Genomic DNA, 18616 nt, shown 5'->3' on the forward strand with positions numbered 1-18616 from the left:
CAGTTAAATAGATGATACATTGTACATAGGGTATACATGATGTGTAGGTTACTTAGACTGTACAACATTAATTCCATCTGTTTCTTTTCAATATGACCTAGAAAACCTAAACTAGCACATATAACTCACATATATCCGTCTTTTCAAGAGCATTGGTCCAAAGGCATGATTTAAGAAGCAGAGATGAGGTGGGCACAGTGGCACATTGCCTGTAACCCCAGCGACCCAGGAGGCTGAGGCAGGAGGATTGCAAGTTGGAGGTCAGCTTCAGCAGTTTAGCAAGGTCCTAAGCAATTTAGTGAGACTCTGTCTCAAAATGAAAAACAAAAATGGGCTGGGGGTGCGGCTCAGTGGTAGAGGGCCCCGGGGTTCAATCCCCAGTGCCAAAAGAAGGAGGAGGAGGAAGTGAGGAGGAGGAGGAGGCAGTGGAAGGGCATGAACTTGGCAGTCAGAACGCCCCGGCCTGCCCTGGGCACGGCACTCTCGGGAACTGGCAGGGCGTCCCCTAACCTGGGCGGGCCTCTGCCAACGTCTGTGAAGTGGGAGCGAGGCCATACAAAGGCATTGATTGGGACCTCGATTCTGCTTAGCGCAGCCCTGGGCGCACAGTGGGTGCTGCAGCACAGACAGAGGCCGTGGCCTGCTGTGCGTGTGCTGGGATTGCTCGTGTGCAGAATGGGCTGAGTACGTTCCGGGGTGAGTGCAGTGACTCTCCTTTGTCCCGCAAGCTGGGCTGCGGCCTGCCCTCTTCACCTCCCCACTGAGATCCCTCAGAGCAACTCGGGAGGCGGTGCAGCTCCTCGTGAGATGAGGAAGCTGAGGCTCAGGAGCACTTCCAGGTCTGAGCAGGAACTGGCCCAGGCCTCCTTCTGCCAACCTCCCCGGACTCTTTCAGAACTTTCCAAGCCTCCAAGGTGCATTTCTGCGTTTCCTTCGCCCTCCAATTAAATGGCTCCCGTAGCGGTCCCCAGAACAGGAGAGAAAACCAGGCTGCAGTGCAGCCCAGCAGCTGGCGAGGCTGACTCTCCTGCTGGTGCCGTGCTGTTGTTACCTAGGGTGACCTGCGGGCAGAGATGCCGCTCCTGTGCTCCACTCTTGTTTTCCAACCGCGTGGAAAGCCGTCTCAACACCTGCGACATGTTTCCTGGACAAATCAGTACCCACTTCTACCTCAAACCAATGCAGTGGCCAAGGATAAGGAGCTGCCTGGCCTGGGGGGGCACCCCACACCTGCTCATTTACAATTCGTTTGAACTTAGTATATGAAGCACTTTCCCACAGCGGCACACAGAGCACCCCCTCACTCTTTTTACTGGACACGTGCTACTCTATGTCACGGGTGTGCCAAAATTTATCAAGACAGTTTCCACAGATGGACACTTAGGGTCTTTTCAGTTTATGTCAATGACACAAATTCCTGCAAGTGGATCTATGCTGGAGAAAATGGTCTGTGTTTTTAAAATGTTATAGATTTAGATAAATTGCTCCCTGAAATATTTGCAGAAACTGCCTTCCCACCGGCAGCGTGTGAAAAGCCCCACACGATCCGCGTGGCCCGATACCTCAGGATCATAAGGCAGTGTGGAGAAGGCAGAGAGGGGGCGCGGGGGCAGCTGGGAGGCCAGTCAGGAGTGGGCAGCTGAGAGCAGGGACAAGGGAAAGAGCAGCGGAGTCGGAGCCCAGGGTTCCTGTGGAAGTCCATGCCCAGGGCGTGGGGGTGAGTGGAGGGGTGAGGAACCAAGGGCCCCTCGAGGCTCTGGCTTGCACACAGTGGTTGTTCACTGCGACGCCGCGCACAGCAAGGGAACGGGTGTCGTAAGGGAAAGGCCATGCTGTGGCTGAGGCTGCGCTGAGCTTGGTGGGCAGGGTCTCCTGTTGGGGCATAGTGAACCACTGTGGAAACCAGGAGTGTGCCTGAGGCCTTGCAGAGATGGGTGAGTTGTTGGAGAGGTGGATGGATGACAGAACAGGGGTGGATGAGTGGAAGAGAAGGTGAATGAATGGAAGGATGGATGGATGGACGGGAGGGTGGAAGAGAAGATGGATAGATGGAAGGGCGCATAGATGAGAAGATGAATCCAAGAGGGTATGGATGGATAGAAGAAAATATGGATGGATGGATGGATGGATGGATGGATGAACAGAAAGATGGACAGGTGGATGGGAGAAGAGAAGGATAGATGTGTAAGTAGACAGAAACCTAGATTTTACTCTGTTTAGATTGAGCCATATGAAATTGCTATTTTTCTTTAATATCTATTTTTTAGTTGTAGTTGGACACAATACCTTTATTTATTTTTATGTGGTGCTGAGGATCACACTCAGGGCCTTGCACTTGCTAGGCAAGTGCTCTACCGCTGAGCCACAACCCCAGCCCCTGAAATCGCTATTTTTGTTGTTCAAAAATGATCAGATCTTGGGATTGGGGCTGTGGCTCAGTGGTAGAGCGCTTACCTAGCATGTGTGAGGCCCTGGGTTCAATCCTCAGCACCACATAAAAATGAATAAAATAAAGGTATGTAGTCCGCCTACAACTATAAAAAAAATTTTAAATGATCAAATCTTTGTTTTATATAGGCCAAAGTATTTTAGAGCAAGGGTGCTGATGTCTGCAGTTTATTTTGAAATGCACCGAAAAATAGGATTGAGAATGGATGGAGGGTAGACAAGTGGTGAAGCGAGGCCGGGATGTTGATGGTGGAAGTGGTGTGTTGGGCTTGTGGGTGTTCCGGTGAGATTCTTTCAGCTCTCCCATACAATGGAAATTTCCATGACATATTCCTGGGAAATGTTTCCCCATGGTAATTATTGGCAGTTTCGTGTAGTTCCACCCAATACTTATTTCTCATTTGCCAAGAGTTCCTTCCGGGTTCCCAATCGGTGACATCCACAGACCTGCCTTGCTACAATCTCCTTTGGCCTGTTCTCCCCCGATTTGGAGGGCAGGGGTCCGCCTTTCTCCCTCCCAGAAATCAGGTGGAATGGCCCTGATTGCTGATCACTGCGCCCAGTACCCGGTATCTGGCTGGTAATAATTATAGATTTCCTCTGCGATCTGATCCCATTGGTTGCCGGGGCAACGGCGTAATAGCTCAACTGAAGGGCTGTCACGGTGATTTAGAACCCAACTGCTCCTGCAGCCTACAGTCTGGGTGCCCCCACCCCTTGCCGTTGTCATGGCAACCGATGAGCTGCACATGACCGAAAGCTCTGTGTCACCCTCCTTCCCCCTCCCTGTCCCGTGACCGTCCCCACTTCCTCCTCGGGGCCCCTCTTGGGCGGGCGTTGACCCCAGCCAAGGCTTTGGGGGAGAGTGACTGATCCCCAGGTTACCCCAAGTCCCCGGGAGGGGGTCGGAGGACCCTAAAGCCAGAACAGCCCCTCCCGCGGGGTCTTGGAAGTGGCTTGGCACCCCTCCTGGCTCAGCCCCTTTCTGCTGAGCCTGGCTCTGCTGAGCAGCCCGCACGGGCGTCCTGGGGAGCCATTTAGGAGTCTAGGAGGAGGCCTGGGAGGGGAAGGGGTGGGGACGGCTGGCTTCGGAAGGTCTGAGCTTAAACCATCTTTCTGGCTTAAACCAACGGCTTAAAACATCTTTAAAAAAAAAAAAAAAACTGTGTTCCGTTTTCCCTGTTTATCTCTCCCTTCCTGTCCCTGGTTCCCCTTGTCTCTTGTGACTCTTCCCCTCCATTTCTGGTTTCTGTCCGAGAGCCCTCTCTCTCCAAACCCTCTGCAGTCCCTGGCTCTTCCCTCCTCCTCCTCCTCCTCCTCCACCTTGGTCCTCTCCCTGAGCACTCGCTGGATCCCAAAACTGCTTGCTTCCCAAGGGCCCTCTTCTCCCTCCTGAACCTGACCCCATGTTCTGGCGACTGCCTGGAGGTCCGGAGCACCCTCCCACCGTGGGAGCTGGTACCCGGCAGCAGCTCTGAGGATGAGCCCAGTGAGCCGCGTGTCTGGGGCTCTGCAGCATGACATAGAGGGAGTGCTTTAAGCAGAACAGGCTGCAGGACCCTGACTGCCAGGCACGTGAGTGCAAGTGTGTGTGCTGGTATGTGGAGGTGTCTCAATGCAGTGCTGGGGTGTGCAAGTCCGTGTGTGTGCCCGCGTGCATGTATGTATGCAGACACACCTGTGTGAGGCTTTCTGTGTGAAGGACACACAGACGTACATGACAGATTTTTCAAGGATGTTCTCTTGAGCCTTTTTGAACCAGCAACTAAATAAAGATAGATACAAAGATGATAAGTAAGCAATTTGCTTTCCCCCGGAGGCTTGCAGAAAAGTCTGCGTGCATCTGGTCCCCGGAAATGCAACAAGGGTCGCCTTGAAAAGCCTTTTGACTCAAGCCCCAAAATAAATCCCTCCCTCCCGTTCTCGGGGCTGAAACAGCACTCGCATCCCTTTCTCCTGGAAGCCGAGCGAGCGAGGCCGGCAGATCGGGAGGCGCTGTCAGCGGGCATCTCGCCTCCTTCCCTCCGCCAGAGTTTGCAGGGAGAATCTCAATTGACAGCCTGCAGGACTCACGCCCGGAGGGGTGGGAGGAAGGACTGCGGCTCCCCTCGCATCTTGTGGACAAGATTCAAAAATTCATTTTGGAATTTTACACGGGAGCAGTCCGTGTCCCAAGAGGCAGCAGAGGAAAGAAATTTTACAAACAGAATCTCATTGGCAGCGCAAGGTGCGGGAATCCTGGAGGCTTGCCTTCGAGATCCCGCGGTCGGTGTTTGCGAGCTGGCCGCCAGGTCACCCAGAAGGGAATCCTTTGTGCGTGGCCTGTCCCCGGGCCCTCGGGAGACTTGGAAGCCATTGCTCTGGGTGAATACTGATGGTGGCCTGGGCACCGGGGAGAGAGGAGACAGCCAGACCCACGCGCCAACCTCAGGAAGTTTCTGCTCCCAGTGGAGACAGACCCGATCCCGGGGGGCCACACGGAGGCACGGCTGTCTCCTCCCCTGCCCTGGCCTCTGGCTGCCGTGGCCACTCTTGCCCACCTGCCACGGCCCTAACTACCTTTCCACTTCCTCTCCGTGGCTCCAGGAGAGCTTTACCCTCCACCAAGTACCCCCAGTACTGTCCACCGTCCTCCTGGGCCCTCACAGTGACCTCTGGCTCCTGTGTCCGCAGCCTCCTTTCCCACATTTGCTCATGAGCTGCCGTTGATTTTCGGGGAATTGAATTAAAACCTTGAGACTGACACATGCTGAGTCGGTGCCCTGGGCTCTTAACAAGGGCCACAGACCCGAGCCCAGCGTGGGACCCTGGGCAAGGCCTGAATCAGGGGAACAAAGCACGCGGGTGCTTCTTCAGTGACACATTTCTGGAGAGTGAAATGCTTTGTGTCTCGGATGGCTCCTGCTGAGGTGGCGCAGGGAAGTATCCTCGCTCTTTGGGGGAACCAGCTGAAGGCTGGAGGGGTGAATATCACAGTGGCCGTGACTAGCTCTCAAATGGCCCATGGATAGCCAGAGTGGTGTGGACATGGCCAGGCACGAACCCTTGGTGTTTGGGGACGTCCAGTCCCTGTTGAGTGCACTTGCGACTTTTCTGAAGGCTCAGAACTTGCTGCACAGCCACTACGTGCTGGGCACGCTGCCCGGCTTTATCCACAGATGATCTCCATCCCCAGAGCAGCCGGGGTGGGGCCCACCGTACCCATGTTCCAGGTGGGCAAACAGAGGCAGGGCCAGATTCAAGCCCAAGGCAAGACCGCATTATTAAGAGACACTTCCCTGATTATTGGGAAGTGACTCCAGGTAGCTCAGCAGTCCTGTTCCTGTCCAAGAAGCACCTGGGGTCTGAATTTAGAGCTTTGCCACATGGTAGAGGGTGAGGGCGCTGGATCTGTTGCCAGCTGGGGTTCGTAGCCCGACTAGCAAACTTAACAGCTGTGTGATGTTGGGCAGGTCACTTGACTTCTCTGGCCTTTCTTCCTGCTTTCTTTCTCTTTCTTTCTCTCTTTCTCTCTTTCTTTCTTTCAAGAGTCGATAATGGCCACATCTACTTTGGAGAGTTGGTGTGAGTTTTTAAGGGCATTCTGTGTGATACTTAGAGCAGGGTGTGGCCCTCAGAACGTCATGGGTAAGTGCTCATTGACCCACGGCTGCTGTCGTGGCTGTCACTCCTATAGTAACTGCTGTCGTTGGAACCCTAGTCCCCCCCCCCAAGCCTGGAGGGGCCTCCTCTGTCCCCAGGGCTCCCTGGGTCCGCAGCCTGTGGACAGTATGGGTCCCACACACAGAAGCCTGTGCTTGGAAGATTGCTCTGCTGCCACCAGCTCGATGTTCTCAGTCACTTGTTTGGCGAGGGCCTGGAATATCTGTTTTGCATGGGTCCCACCAATCACTCGGCCAGTCCTGTGTCACCTCCTTATGCGGCCCCGTTGATGGCAGCAGTCAGGCTGCGCCACCTGTCCCTGCAGCCCACAGGTCAGACTATGTGACATCAGCCACACACCAGCCCTGGCCTGAGCCTCAGCGCACAGGGTTCAGGACAGCGGCCACCCGTGTCCAGGCCGGCTATGGTGCACTTGAGGTGGGGCTGGTCCCAACTGAGATGCCCGTGTCATTTTGAAGACTCAGTATTTAAAAAACGTAAAATACCCTCTTGTTGGTCCTGATGGGGATGGTGCTGGATGATGTATTTGGGGAACCTCAGGGTAAATCAGATGCACTATGAGAACGGCGCAGGCCGGGGGGACCAGAAGGTGGGAGGCTTCCTCCGAGGCGTGCATCGGACGCCTGCGCTGCATTTCCGGTGGGCAGCCCCGCCGCAGACCAGTGTCCCCGTGACTTGTCCTGGCTCCGACCTGAACCAGACAGCAGGTGACACGCTGCAGCCCTGGCGCTCAGGCCTGACCCGAGTCTCCCAGTCAGCAGGCTCCGTCCCCCGGGCGCCCGTGTCCTCTCCCTCTCCTTCCTGAGGATGTTCACAGGCCGCGGGGGACGGGAGGAACTCTGAAGTGGGAATCGGGAGGACTCACTGGGGGATCCAGTTAAAATCCCAGATCGCCCTTGGCCCTGCTCCACTCTCGGGGCCGAGAGGCGCGGCCATCAGAGCCTCAGTCCAGGGCTTGAAGCTGACGTTGGCCCTGACAGGCTCAGGGACCTGGGACAGTCACTGCCCTCTCTGGACTCCAGCCCCATCCGTGCGGTAGAGTGGACAGCGCCTGGCGTGTCACACCATTGCAAGGACAGGCTCAGCTGATCAGACGGAGTGCCAGCCCAGCACCTGGCACGTGGGGGCTGTGCCCGGATCCCTGTGTGCGAGATGGGATCCACGTTGTCGAGGAGGACGCACGCAGACTGTGGGGAGGAAGGAACCTTGCTCCGAGTGTCCGTAGACCACATGCAGAGAGGCAGACACGCAGCACGTCCGCGGCCTTACCAAGAACCCGCAGGCACCGGCCCTGAAGAGCAGGCTGAGAACCGCCAGGCAGCTTCCCGTGGCCAGGAGAATGCAGGCGGGACCCCACGGTGTCCTGAGCACCCGCTGCGGGCCCCATTCTGGCCCTGGGAATGTGCCTCTCCAGGTGTGTGCTTTCCAGAACCACCTCCAAGGGCTCCCGGGCCAGCCTCTGCCTCTGAGTGGTCAGTTCCTAAATGGTGGCCTCCTGGGGTCTCCGTTTGGGCACAGAGATTAGAGGCCTCCTCCTCGGCCTCCGTCCAGGGCAGCACTGCCCTCCGGGTTCCCACCTCCATGACGCAGACTCCACTGAACCGAGGGCCTCTGTTGGGTGGATCCGCGTACACACAGACTCAGGGGCTGGAGCAGGCTCGGGTTACCCTCCTGGGCATTTCAGCTCCTCGGAGCTGCGAGGCGCAACCTAGATGCGGTGTCTGCAGACATCCCTGGCTCTTTGGGTCTGTGAACCAGGTGTTCACACATTCACAAAGCCATCCTGAGATGACCAGCAGCAGAGGGGTGGTCCTGGTCCTCCCCAAGGAGCCAGAAAGGAAAGGACTCCTGCCGCGCTGGCCACAGTGGGACCCGCGCTGGGAACACTCAGTCCTCTGGAGCACAGAGAATGTGATGACCTCCGCTGGGTGTGACACACGCTGGGACTGTGCAGAGGACCGGTCACTGTGTCTCATGATGCTGACAACCCTCATCAGGCTGTGCAGTCATCTCACGGGTCTGCTTGTTTATGTTCTGGCTCTTGTGCTGGGAGGGAAGGAAGAGGTTCCCTGTGTGGTCCCGCCTCCCTGCCACCTGGGCCCTCGGGTGGTGAGGAGACACCAGTGCCTAACAAGGGAGGGAGGGAGGAAGAGGGCTCTGAGGACAAGGGAGGAGCAGAGACGTGACCACGGTAAACCATGAAGGATTTTGTGTATAAACCACAGAAACCCCAACCACGGTAACTGCTGAAACTTGGTGGTGAGCGTAGCCAAGTTCTTTCAGCTCACCTGTAGCTGAAAATTTTCATAACAACAAAAAGTGACCAGTGACTTGAGAAACCCAGAAGGGTGACCTCTGACTCTGAATCGAGGGCCAAGAAGGCTTCTCAGAGGACATAACTTGAGGCACCATGAAGAGGTGCAGGCAGTTCAGGGAATGTCGGCAGGAGGCGAGGCAGAAAGGACGCGCGGACAAGAGGACACCCCTCCGGAGGCACAGCCAGGAAGATGGAGGGTGCTGCGTGTCCAGCCAACACCTGGGCTCTAGCCTCGGGCAGCTGGGAGCCTGGGAATGTGCAAGCGCAGGCATCAGTGGACCGCCACCTTTCCTGCCCTAACCCTCCAGTGTGTACACGTCGTCACATGCCGACACCCATCAAGAGCTTTCCGAGAACCATGATCTCACTAAAGGACAAAATAAGGCACCCGCAATCCACCACAAACCACGTGATGTGGACGTCCTCTCAGAGGATTTAAAATAGCTGATGTAAGAACACTCAGTGGACTGCAAGAAAACAGAAATGATCCAAAACTTTATCAGAGAGATTCAACAGAAACATTGACGTCATTTTTAAAAACCTTTGAGTTGAAAAGCACACTAAATGAAACGGAAAACATTATAGAAGGCATTAGTGGCAGAATAGACCAGAAGAATCAGTGACCTTGAAAGTTGGCTATTTGGAAATTTAGTTGGAGGAGAAAAATGTAAAAATACTGAAGAGAAATAAAGCTTATGGTAATTTTGGTATAGCATGTATTGGGATTCAAAAGGGACTTAAGAATGCCAAAGGGGTAGAAAGCTTCCCAAATCCAAAGAAAGTTACAATATTCAGGTACAGAAAGGTCAAAGGTGACTTGTCAGATTCAATTCAATGAAGTCCACATATCATAATCAAGCTCAAACATGAATTCTACTTAGAAATAATGAGATGAACTTCCTGTACATCTTTTTGAAAATATATCCCCAAGAGAAAATCACGTAAAACAACTTGCAATTAAACTTTATTTGATGCCAGATGAGAAATAAATGTTTTTAAAACTGTAATTTTAATATAATACTTATTTGCTTTGCATGTGCAGACCAACAGCTTCTAATACTGTACCAGTTCCTTCACCAACATTTATTTCTAAAGTAACTCAATGGAGGCTAAGATTTCAATTACATTTTTCTTTTATTTGTATATTTACTCTGAAGGTTATTTTTGAAAAATACATTATTTCCATTTGACTCTAGAGGTCATAGGACGCATAGGCCATTATGTAACCAAATGCCTTCTCTTTTTTAAAATAAATTTATTTATTTTAATTAGATATATATGACAGCAGAATGCATTTTGATTCATTGTACACAATTGCAGCACAACTTGACATTTCTATGGTTGTACACAATGTAGCGTCACACCACATGTGCAGTCCCACATGTACCTGGATGTGATGTCCATCTCATTCCACCATCTTTCCTGCCCCCATGCCCCCTCCCTCCCCTCCCTCCCCTTTGCCTAGTCAAAGTTCCTCCATTTTTCCTCCCCCTCCCCATTATGGGTCAGCATCCACTTATCAGAGAGAACATTTGGCCTTTGGTTTGGGGGATTGGCTTTCTTTGCTTAGCGTGATATTATCCAACTCCATCCATTTACCTGCAAATGCCATGATTTTATTCTCTTTTAATGCTGAGTAATATTCCTTTGTGTATATATGCCACAGTTTCTTTATTCATCCATCTATTGAAGGGCATCTAGGTTGGTTTCACATTTTAGCTGTTGTGAATTGAGCTGCTATAAACATTGATGTGGCAGCATCACTATAGTATGCTGACTTTAAGTCCTTTGGTATAGACCGAGGAGTGGGACAGCTGGGTCAAATCATGTTTCCATTCCCGGTTTTCTAAGGAATCTCCTTACTGCGTTCCAGATTGGTTGCATCAATTTGCAGTCCCACCAGCAGTGTGTGAGTGTACCTTTCCCCACATCCTCGCCAACACTTATTGTTGTCTGTATTCTCGATAACTGCCATTCTGACTGGAGTGAGATGAAATCTTAGAGGAGTTTTGATTTGCATTTCTCTAATTACTAGAGATGTTGAACATTTTTTTGTATATTTGTTGGTCGAATGTACACCTTCTTCTGAGAAGTGTCTGTTCAATTCCTTGGCCCATTTATTGATTGGATTATTTGGGTTTTGGGTGTTAAGTTTTTTGACTTCTTTATATATCCTAGAGGTTAGTGCTCTATCTGATGTGTGAGGGGTAAAAATTTGCTCCCATTCTGTAGGCTCTCTCATCACCTAACTGATTATTTCTTTTTCTGAGAAGAAGCTTTTCAGTTTGAATCCATCCATTTATTGATTCTTGATTTTATTTCTTGCACTATAGGCATTTGGTTAAGGAAGTCGGGGCCTAATCCAACATGAAGATTTGGGCCTACTTTTTTTTTCTATTAGGTGTAGGGTCTCTGGTCTAGCTTCAGTGCTAAAGAACAAATTAAGTATAAATAGTAATAACTAAATTAATATGATAAGAGATAGATAAGAGACAATGTCAAAAATGTAAAATAGAATAGCAAAAATTCAAAATGTGGAGAGGAATAGAGTGCAAGTCGGGTTTTTGTTGTTGTCGTTGTTGTTGTTGGTTCTTTTCCTTTCTTTACATCAGTTACTATCACTCCAAAATAGCTTGTCAGAAGATTTTTTTCTGTAAGCCTCCTAGAAACCACAAAGCAAAAATCTCCAATAGACAAACCAAAAATAATAACCCCAAAATCAAAACCCACTACTAGAGAAGCAGAACTTAGCCACAAAGGAAGATGTAAGAGAGGGAGAAATAAAGAAAGCAATAACCACAAGACTAGAAAACAAATCACAAAGTATCTGTAGTAAGCTCTTACCTATTAATAATTACCTTGATGTAAATGGATTAGATTCTCTAATTAAAAGATGAGCAATTGAACAGATTTTTTTTCCGAAGGCCCAACTGTATGCTGCTCACAGAAAACTCACTTCACCTCTAAGGACATTCATAGGCTGAAAATGACGCTGTGGAAAAAGATATTCCATGCCAATGGGATCCAAAAGAAAGTAGAGGTAGAGGGATGTGTACTAGGTAAATAGACTTTAAGCCAAACGCAGTAAAGAAAGACGAGGAAGGGGGAATTCAATCTCTCTTCATAATCAAGGCTCTGAGAAAATCAGGTATAGGAGTAAGATACCTCCATATAACAAAGTTCTTTAAAAGTGAAAGGAGAGGCTCTAAGTAACGATCTCTCCGCTGACATCATAGTGAGTGGGGAAGCTGAGAGCTCTCTCTGTAAGTTTTGGATCAAGACCAGGGTGAGCATGTTCACCATCTACTTCTGGAAGTTCTGGCCAAACAATCAGGCAAAAGGAAGAAAGAAAAAGCATATCCAGATTAGAAAATAGCAAGTCAGATTGTCACTGTTTGTAGGTGACATGGTCTTATACACAGTGAATTCCAAACACTATCAAAAACTAGAACTAAAAAACAAATTCAGCGAAGTTGCAGGATACAATACCAACAAGAAGTCAAAAGCTTTCCTATACTCCAATAGCAGATTACCTACAGAACAAGTCAAGGCAGCAATTTCATTTATAATAACTACCAAAAAATAAAATAAAGTACCTAGAAATAAATTTAACCAAAGAGCTGAAATGTCTCTACAATTAAAACCATAAAACACTGATGAAAGAAATCAAAGAAGACACATGAAAAACAGAAAGACACCCCATGTTTGGGAAAATAAATGTTGTTAAAGTGTTCATAATCCCCAAAGTGATCTGCAAATTCAGTGAAATGCATCATATCTAAATTCCAATGACAGTTTTCACATAGATAGATAAAGCAATCCTAAAATTCACATGGAAACACACACACACACACACACACACACATAGACAAAACGATCTTGAACTAAAGAACAAAGCAGGAGGCATCCCATTACCTGACCTCAAAACGTGCGACAGGCCTGGGGTGAGGCTCCGTGGTAGAGCTCGTGTGTACAAGTCTGAAGCCCAGCTAGAGGGGCAGGCGTGCGTGCGCGCGCGCGCGCGTGTGTGTGTGTGTGTGTGTGTGTGTGTGTCTATGAAGCGTTACCATACCTCTGGAATGAAAACAGCACAGTGCTGACATAAAAACAGACAAACACATCAATGGAACAAGATGCAGGGCTTAGAAGCGAACCCCTGACCTACAGCCAGCTGATCTTCAGCAGAGACCTGAGAACACTCCTTGGGGACGGGATGTCCACGTGCAGAAGAATGAAGCTTTTCCCCCACCACCACCATATTAAACACACACCCACCCACTCAAAAGGGATTGAAAACTTCAGTGCACAACCTGAAACTATAGGAAACTCCTAGAAGAAACGTAGGGAAACGCTCGGGACCTTGGAGCAGGCAAGGATATTTCTTTATAAGACTCCCCAAAGGATCGGAAACCAAAGCAAAAATAGGCAAACGGATGACACCAAGCTAAAAAGCTTCCGCAGAGCAAGGGAAGTCCCGGGTGGAGTGAAGCGACAGGCTACAGAACACGTGAGGACATCGCAGATGTGCACTTGACACGGGGCTTCTACCCACCGTGTATACGGAACTCGAATAACTCAATAATAGAAAAGTAAAATTCAACTAAAAAATGGAAAACAGACCTCCATAGACACTTCTTAAAAGATGACCGACAAGTGGCCAATGGTATCTGAGAAGATGCCCAACATCAGGAACCTCGGGGCAGTGTCAGAGAGAACCACGTGAGTCTCTGAAGGCCTTCAGACCCCAGCAGCCTTGTGGCTACCTAGCTAGCTCCGCCCTCGCGGCTGTGTGTTCACGTGCAAACAGCAGAACCCCTCGGAGCCTGTTTCCTTACCTGAAAGATGGGAATAGGAGTAGACAGAGGGTGTGTGAGAAGCCTGCAGTCCTTAAGGAGGAGGGTCTCGCTGGTGACAGGCGCAGGATTTGCGCACTTGGCAGTTCCTAGAGCGTGCAGGTGGCCTCCTTTCTCTGGAAGGGAGCTGTGGCTGCTCCCGCCACACCGACTCTGTTTGCAGGTGGCTGGTCCTTCCCATGGAGCACGCGGTCCCAGAGAACAGAGGGCGACCTGTGCCGGCTCACCCCGGGTTACCAGGGCTTGGTGTGGGTGCTCAGTGGACATTTAGGGAACCCAACAGAAGCAGGACCTTCGGGGGCGTGGGCCGGGGCGGCTCTCGCAGCACCTGGGGGGCACCCCGCTGGCCCAGGTTCTGTGCTGCTCTCCTGCTTCCAAACGAGACCTGAAATCCAGCCCCCACCTGGCCACGCACCTCCTTCCCGTGGGTTTCCCACACGGAACCGAGGCTCCATGTCCCTCCCATGCCGAGGACTTCCACTTGCCACTGCGCCTGGTCTTTCTGCTCACAGATGGGTCTCTACCTGCCCCCGGCGGCCTCTCCTGAGTGTCTGGTGTGAGCTCACCACGTCCTGCCCACGGAGCCTGGGCCAGGAGGACCCCGAGTCGGCCGCAGGAGGGTAGGAGGCCGGGGCCCACAGCTTCGCTGTGGACCTGGGCCTTCGGGCTGGTCGCAGGCCACTGCGGGTGCCCTTCCTGACAGGCCATGGAGGAAACGCCTCCCCCAGGCCAGAGAGGTCCTGGGAGCAGAAATCCCACGGGGCACTTTTCCTGCGGCTCCGGGTTCATCCTGGACCTTCCCAAACTGAGGGCCTCCTGAGCTTGTGGGCAGCTTCCTTCCTCCCATCCTGCAGACGAGGAAGCCGTGGGGGGGAACAAGGCCCCAGAGTCACCAGGATAATATCTATCCCGGCTCCTGTTCCTCTCAGCCGCCCCTCAGCCTGTTTCCAGGAGCGGTCCCCCTCTCTCCTGCCCCCAGGGGCTGAAGACTGTCTCTCACCCCAAGGGGCAGGAGCAGGGAACCCTGCGGACCGGGAGGGTGGGCTGGCGCCCAGGCTGCACCGAAACCAGGACGGGCTGCTGGACGGGTGGGGAGGGGTGGGGAGGGAAGACGGCAGCGATAAGCTCCGTCCCAAGGCCATCCGTCAGTGCCCATGAATGGGGCCCAGTGAGCCTTCCGCAAAGGCCCAGGGCTCGGCTTTATTGGTTGTCATGGCAACCCCTGGCCTGGACAGCAGAGCCACCCTTGGCCAAATGTATCTTTGTGCCCCTGGAGTCTGCAGGAGAGCTGACTGTTGGGGCTGCCGCGGGAAAGGAATGTCCTGAGAGCCTGCCAGTGCTGTCTCAACCGAGGTAGGGCCCTGAGAGGGAGCACTCGGAGGCCCCACAGAGGCCCAGGGGCTCACTTCTGGCCACGATGCAGGCAGGACTTCCCTCTCACGGGCCTGGGAAGCCGCACAGGAACAGGACACCCTGGGCACAGCACATCTGTCAGGCGTCCAGCACTGCTTCAGGGCTGGGGACACAGCACCGACTGAGCCCCAGGTCTCGTCCACCCTCTGCTAGCTCGGGAAGTGGGCTCATGGGCCCATTTTACAGACGAGGAGACTGAGGCACAGGGGTGACTTCACATGCCTGACGTCACACAGCTGGTAAATGCGGAGCCGGCAGAGGCTGCTCTGGGGTGTGCTTCTTTTGAAGGATGCAAACATTTGAAAGATGGCAGGTGGAAGCGAAGGAAGAGAGGCCGCTTCATGTCCAGTGCCCCTCACGGTGTGTCCCCCAGGGGCCATCCCGGCTTCCTGAGTTGTTTGACTTTTCAAGGCCAGACCCACCCCTTCCAGGGCCTTGGGGTCACACAGGGGATGTGAGGGCCCAGGGGTCCACGGTTCTTCTCCCCTCCAGAACCTCCCGGGCGGGGCAGGGCTCATGCCTGGGAGACTCAAGCTGGGGTGCTGTGGGAGTCCCTACCTAGCTCCACGTGACGGTCAGGTGTGGTCAAGGCTGCGAAGCTCTGGCCTGTGAGCCCTCAGACAAGCCCAGTAAACTTCTGAGCCTGTCATTCAAGGCAAATCCTGCAAATGCCTGAGATGACTGCGAGGAGCGGCCCCTGTGGTAGGTGAGAGTAAACGGCAGCAGGCATCCTTACTACTGCTGACCTCTCTCCCGGGCAAAATGGGTGGACCTCTCCCCTTTTACCCGCCTGCCTCTCATCTTATTGATTTAGACATTGAACTCCGCCTCCTCGAGATCCCACCCCACCCCAGCTCCCTATGCACTAGGCAGATAAGAGGAAGCGGGAGAACCCATTAGCATTTTAATTAAAGGCAGGGGATGGGGAGAAGTGGGTGGGACTGAGGAGTCCACTATCTGCCCAGAGCAGGGTTTTCCACTTGTCTTGCTGGAGACACACAGAACAAACAGAACTTACTGCAGATCCAGAGCAAGGCCAAAACCAAAATCACCCTCGCTTGCCCTGGACCCTGGCCATTCCATTCTGTTTACTGTGTGGATGGACTTAAGGTTCTCTTTCAGATCTGATCACTTAGAGGAAAAAGCCCCCACTGGGCGCCAGGCTGTCTGTGACACCTCACACCTGCTGGTGGCAGAGGCTTGTCTCTCATGCTCAGGGCCTGGGCTTGATCCCCAGCACCGCGTGAGGAGAGGCCAGGCGGGGCGGAACCTGGGGACTCTGTGCTGTCCCTTTAAGTCACTTTTCTGTTCTTTCCTGTCACCTTTGTTGCAGCAGATCAAAGAAGAACCTCAACTAAAACTGTTTAGAAAACAAGTTGATTTTAAGAAAAACTCTCAGTGATCACAAGTTGCGGAGAAAAAGTCGAGTGCTGCGTTAAGAACAGGCCTGGGGGACGCGGGGAGATGGGAGGTTTCACAGGTGGGGACAGTGGGCAGCCAGCCTGCTTTCCTTTCAGATCTGGGGGTTTCTCCGTCACCTCGTAGTCACAGCTTCACGGTGAGCCAGGAGCCTGAAAGCAACCCCCTAAGACTGGGCTCTTCCTGGCCCCCCTCCCCACTTTCCAGATGTGCAGATCCCAGGTCATGGGATGGCAGAGGGCCTGGTGGGGGGGCCGGGGAGACGCTAAGGCCACTCTGGACAGGAGCAGGGTCGGGAGCAATGTCCTGAGAGTCCTCCACATGCTTCCAGATGGTTCTCAGGGTCAGAGTGTGGCCCAACACACACGTTCACACCTGAGGAAACTGAGACCAGCAGAGGAAGGGTCTTTGGTCTCTGGGACAGACAAGGGCTCCGACCTTTGTGATCAGAGAATGCCCTTACTCCAGGCCCCACTCACGGCCGGCTCTCCTCTCCTACAAAAGCCGAGGGCCAGCTCCACACATCTTTTTATTTTTTGTTGAGATAAACATAACAAGTTTAACTACTAAACCACTTTAAATGGATAATTTGGTGACACAATGTCATCCAGCCATCATCTCTATCTCGTTCCGGAATGTTCCATCACCCGAGTCGGTTCCCCCCCGGATCCAGCAGTCCTGCCCTATCTGCCCTCCCCAGCCTCTGGCGGCCTGTACACTGTTCTGGGAGTTGCGTGTGAATGGAATCAGGCCACGTGTGCCCTGAACATCTGGATTCTCTCACTGGGTGACTCATCACCATCATCAGGCTTCTTCCCTCCCACCAGCTCCCGCCATTCCAGCCCTCCAGCAACCCCTGAGCTCACGTGACCCCCGCATCTCGTGGACATGCCAAGTGCATATCCCCTGCCCCACCAGGCAGCCTGGCTGAGCACAGACCCTCTGGATAAGAACATCTGGGACCCTCCCCCACTGACAGGTGGGACTGGCTCTGTTCCTGGGGACCGGATTCCAGCCAGTCCTGTCCCCAGCTTCCCTCTGCACCCATGACTTCACATCCCCCTGCATCTCTGCACCAAACCCTCACACCCCTGAGCCTGTGCTCCTACGACCCCTGGAATGTCCATGGAACAGCTCAGGGACACCTCCCTGGCATCCTACCCCTGGCCAGAGGGATTCTCTCCACCTTGCCTCAGCACCCTGTTCACAGGGCCCAGAGTGGGGATTCCTCTCTGTCTCTCACGTTGACAGAGAGCTGCACAATTCTTATGTTTGTGTCTTGCCAGGTTATTTTAAGAATTTAAGGACAGGCTGGAGAAAGCAGCCTAGTACATTCAATTCTCCCACTTCCCCCGCCCCCAGTGGAGTCCCGGCCACTCAGTGATGAGCTTCAGAAGGAGAGCAGTGTTTTCCAACCTCCATTCTCCGCACCTAAATGACAGGGCCTTGCCTCTAACAGGGGCCTAATTAACTGATGAGTGAATTAGTGGGTGACAAAATGAGTGGACAACAGCCTCCTTTCTTAGGATTTGAAACACTTTGTGTTAAGAATTAATGTCTGATGGAGATCACGTTTTGTTATAAGGTCAGTTTCAACCTCAGGCCACCAAAATGTCACATGTCACCAAGATAAGTTTTCCAGTATGACATTCTGCAGTTGCAAGTGTGCTGTGCGGATGTGGCTCTCGCTTGTGCAGAATATTCAAATGTTAACGCTCAGACTCTCCCCAGATTCTCGAGTTTTTAAAGATGTACTTCATAGAAAGGGAACTGTGGGGAGCCTCGGTCATGGCGTTTGAGACAAAGGGCTGGAGGTGAGAGACGGCAAGTGCGCCTTCTGTGTACGCTGCTAAGTTGCCAGGCTGGCGTGGAGCTGCATGTAGCAGAAGAGATTTTTAAGAATCCATTAAATCGTCAAGAGGGGAGTGTGATTCCTCCGTCCGCTCATGGCCACACTTTCCTAGCCTACCTTTTCCCTGCCAAAATTTTCTCTGGTGAAAAAGAAAGAAAATGTACTCGCTGCACGACGGCAGTTTTACTCCTGCAGCCCCGTAGCTGCTGCAGCTAGAGGAACTTAACTTAACCCCAAAGCGAAATCAAGGGCTTTGGGGTCGACAGCCCGGGCAGCCCTCTGACGGTTCCTTTTCTGCCCCGAGATGCCTCTGTGCCAGAGGGTGGGGCAGATGAGGGTGGGCAGTGCCCTGCAGAGCGCCTCACCCACAGGCCTCAGGCTGGGTCCACTTTCACCCTGGAGGAAGGAGCCAGCGTCTCCCGGGCACAGCGCAGCTGGTTCTGGGGCCGGACCTCCGCCTGCAGAGGGGACACTGTTGCTGAGGACTATCTTGAGCTCCCTGCTGGCTTTACTGGCCTGCAGTGGAAGAGACACTGTCACTTGCATCCAAGGTCAACTTGACCTTGGCCTTGAGATACCTGGGATGGGGTGACCATCCCAATTTGCCCAGGACAGTCCTGGTATCCAAATGGAAAGCTTCACATCCTGAAG

General features: G+C 52.6%; 1 protein-coding gene across 3 annotated transcripts in view; it reads left to right on the forward strand.

Moving 5' to 3' along the window:
- Abat (4-aminobutyrate aminotransferase) overlaps positions 1 to 18616 on the forward strand; it is a 77718-nt gene that overhangs the window by 21798 nt on the left and 37304 nt on the right. Inside the window, exon 1 of one of the 3 annotated variants that reach the window (XM_040278014.2) lies at positions 3681 to 4023. The exons of 1 other annotated variant lie outside the window; for it this stretch is intronic. The gene's annotated coding sequence lies outside the window, so the exon portion shown is untranslated. Of the gene's footprint in view, positions 1 to 3680; positions 4024 to 18616 lie in introns of those variants that run through there. One more of the 3 variants, XM_040278015.2, reaches the window with a different exon arrangement.

Source organism: Ictidomys tridecemlineatus, chromosome 10 (genome assembly GCF_052094955.1).
Source record: "Ictidomys tridecemlineatus isolate mIctTri1 chromosome 10, mIctTri1.hap1, whole genome shotgun sequence".
Lineage (NCBI taxonomy): Eukaryota > Metazoa > Chordata > Mammalia > Rodentia > Sciuridae > Ictidomys > Ictidomys tridecemlineatus.